This window comes from Colobus angolensis, unplaced genomic scaffold (assembly GCF_000951035.1).
Source record: "Colobus angolensis palliatus isolate OR3802 unplaced genomic scaffold, Cang.pa_1.0 Scaffold33, whole genome shotgun sequence".
Taxonomy (NCBI): Eukaryota; Metazoa; Chordata; class Mammalia; order Primates; family Cercopithecidae; genus Colobus; species Colobus angolensis.
Window position 1 is genome coordinate 13,374,321 of NW_012116599.1, and position 3,372 is coordinate 13,377,692.

At 41.8% G+C, this 3,372-nt stretch overlaps 1 protein-coding gene across 1 annotated transcript in view; it reads right to left on the reverse strand.

The window, feature by feature from the left end:
• USP40 (ubiquitin specific peptidase 40) overlaps positions 1-557 on the reverse strand; it is a 94,622-nt gene extending 94,065 nt beyond the window's left edge. The window contains exon 1 of the mRNA XM_011952032.1: positions 400-557. The gene's annotated coding sequence lies outside the window, so the exon portion shown is untranslated. The remainder of the gene's footprint in view (positions 1-399) is intronic.
• Positions 558-3,372: the final 2,815 nt, after the last annotated feature.

Sequence of the window (3,372 nt, forward strand, 5' to 3'; positions counted from 1 at the left end):
GGTGTGGCGGAGGGTCACTTGGAGATGAGAAACGTCAAGCGCCTAGCATAGTTGCCAAGTGACAGGAAGCGCTGAAATGCAATTATTTTTCTTTTCCTCAGAAGAAAACTATAAAAAACACAACTCGAGAGTCTGGCCTCGAGCTCGCCGTCTGCATTTCTGAATTCCCAACTCCTACGGCCGGCCGAGGCCGGGGCCTTCCAAGCCATCACAGGCCCAGGGGCGCGAAAAAGCAGAGGTCCCCGTGGCCCGAAACCACTGTCCCGACTCCAGGAGAGCGCCGCGTCCTCGGGCAGGCCTGGGCCGCCTCTCGCCTCGCCCTCCTCAGGCTGTGCCACCAACACTGTCCCTACGCTTCCCACGTCCCTCCCAGGATCCCCGGCCGCCAGCCGCACTTACTGCCTAAAGCCCAGACCCCCGCCCTGGCCAAAACGCGAAGCGAACGAACCCACCCCAACTGGGCGCCGCCATGTTGGCGAGGGCGGGTCTCCAGAAAGTGATTTATGGATCGTGGACTATGCTTCCCAGGATGCCCCGCTGGAGCGCCGGCCCCTCGCGCGAGGCCTTATGGGAAATGTAGCTTCTCTGCTCCAAGAGTTTGGGAACTGGAACGGGAGCGGAAAAGGTGAGCTCGCTTACAAGTCGGCTGGTGAGTTCGCGGGTCCACTCGAGCAGGGGAGCACTCATTCGTTCACATTTTCAAGATTATTAAAAATTAACCCTTTAGATCAAGGAGTCATAAGGAACTTTAAGGCTCATTACATACGGTTTTCTAGGGAAAGGGGTGTCAACACTATGGAAGAGAATCTCAACAGGGAGAATATCGTGAAAGCCCGGAAGAATTACACCATAGAAGAGGCCCATGTTGTTACAGAAAAACTGTGAAATACGTCAAGCACCAAACAATACATTAGTGCCGAAGAAAACTGTCTCGATGTTGTGTATGAGTTCACAGGATTTACAACAGAGCCTATCAAGGAAGTCATGGAAAAGATTGTGGATATGGCACAAAAAAAAAAAAAAAAAAAAAAGGCGTAAAGTGTTTGAAGATCTAGATCTTGGAGAAATTCAAGAGTTAATAGATACCACATCTGAGAAATTAACAGAAGATGATTTGATGGAGGTGAGTGCTTTTGAATCAGTACTAGACAATGAGGAAGAAGATATAGAAGAAGCACTGTCAGAAAATGAATTGACATTAGACAGTCTTGCAGAAGGATTCTGATAATTTAAGACTGCTTTTGACTTCTTTGACAACTTGGACCCTTCTATGATATGGGCATTGAAAGTAAAGCAAATAGTAGAAGAAGGATTAGTACTGTACGTAAGCATTTTTATTTATTTATTTATTTTTATTTTTTTGAGACAGAGTCTTGCACTGTTACTTCGGCTGGAGCGCAGTGGCACGATCTCGGCTTACTGCAACCTCTGCCTCCCAGGTTCAAGCGATTCTCCTGCCTCAGCCTCTTAAGTAGCTGGGATTACAGGTGCCCGCCACCAGGCCTGGCTAACTTTTTGTAGTTGTTAGTAGAGATGGGGTTTCACTATGTTGACCAGGCTGGTCTCCAACACCTGACCTCATGATCCACCCGCCTCAGCTTCCCAAAGTGCTGGGATTACAGGCGTGAGCCACTGTGCCCAGCTCAAGCATTTTTGAAGAATTGAAAAAGCAAAACTATCAGACAATAATTATGATGTGTTTCCATAAAGTTAAACTGAGTGTGCCTGTCTCTCCTGCTTCCCCTTCCACTTCCTCCACCAATTCCCCCTCTGCCACTCCTGAAACAGCAAGACCAACCCCCCCACCCCACCCCTCCTCAACAGCCCAGTCAATGGGAGGCAGTGAGCATGGTGACCTTTATGGTGATGCACTTTCAGTTAATGAATAGTAAAGATCTTTTCTTTTCCTTATGACTTTTAACATTTTCTTTTCTCTAGCAGACTTTATTGTAAGAAAAATACAGCATATAATACATATATTACACAATATTTATTAATTGACTGTTTATGTTATTGGCAAGGCTTCCAGCAAACAGTAGGCTACTAGTAGTTATGTTTTAGGGGAGTCGAAAGTTCTGTGCTCATTTTTGACTGCACGAAGTTGGTGCCCCTAATCCTCGCTTTATTCAAGGGTCAGCCGTAGTAGCAATGAACAATTGAAAATTGGAATGAAAATACCACTTAAAATAGCATAAAAATATGAAATACTTAGGGCTAAATCTGACAAAAGATGTGAAAGACTGTACACTAAAAACTACAAAACTTCAATGAGTGACCTAAATAAACAGACATGTTCATGAATTGGAAAACTCAAAATTTTTAAGATGTCAGTTCTCCCAGTTCATCTATAAATTCAATACAATCCCAACCAAATCCCAGCAGGCTTTTTTTGTGCAAATTGGCAAACTGATTCTAAAATTCTTACAGAAATGTAAAGGATCTACAATAGCAAAAACAACAATGGAAAACAAGAAAAAATAGCGAACACTGACTCATTTCAAGACCTCCTACAAAGGGTAGTAATCAAATATTTCATAAATATATCAGTGGAACAGAATGAAAAGTCCAGAAATAGATACACAGTTGTATGAATAAGTTTTTACAAAGGTGCAAAGGCAATTCAGTGGAGAGAATAGTCTTTTCAGCAATTGGATATCCATACCCAAGAAAACAAGAAAAGATGTTACATCTGTGGTCTTCTTTCCAAAAACCTATAACCCCAGTCTATGATGAAAACATTAGACAAACTCAAACTGAGGAACGTTCTACAGAAAAACTGACCAGAACTTCTCAAAACTGTCAAAGTCATCAAAAACAAGGGAAGTCTAAGAAACTGTCACAGGCTAGAGGAGGTGAAGGAGACATATGATTAAATGATTAAATGTCATGTGGTATCCTGGATGGGATCCCAGAAATGAAAAAGGACATTAGGTAAAAATTAATGACATCTGAAGAAAACATAGACTTTAGTTCATCGTAATGTATCAAATACTGGTTAATGAGTTGTGATAAATATACTACAGTAACATTTAACAATAGGAGAAACTGGTACAGGATATATGGGATTTTCTGTGCTGTTTGTTGCAAACTTGCTGTAAATCTAAATTTATTCCAAAATAAAAAGTTGGATGGGAAAAAAGAGAGTCCACAGACTCGGAAGAAATATTTGCAGCGCATGTATGTGATAAAGGAGAAATATCCAAAATGTATAAATAACGTTTAAAATTCAATGAAGAGAAAATGAAAATAAACCGATTTTTTTTGTGTGTGCAAAGATTTGAACAGACATTTACCGAATAAGGTATACAGTTGGGAAACAGGCACATGTAAAGACATTCAACATCATTAGTGATCAGAGAAATCAAATTAAAA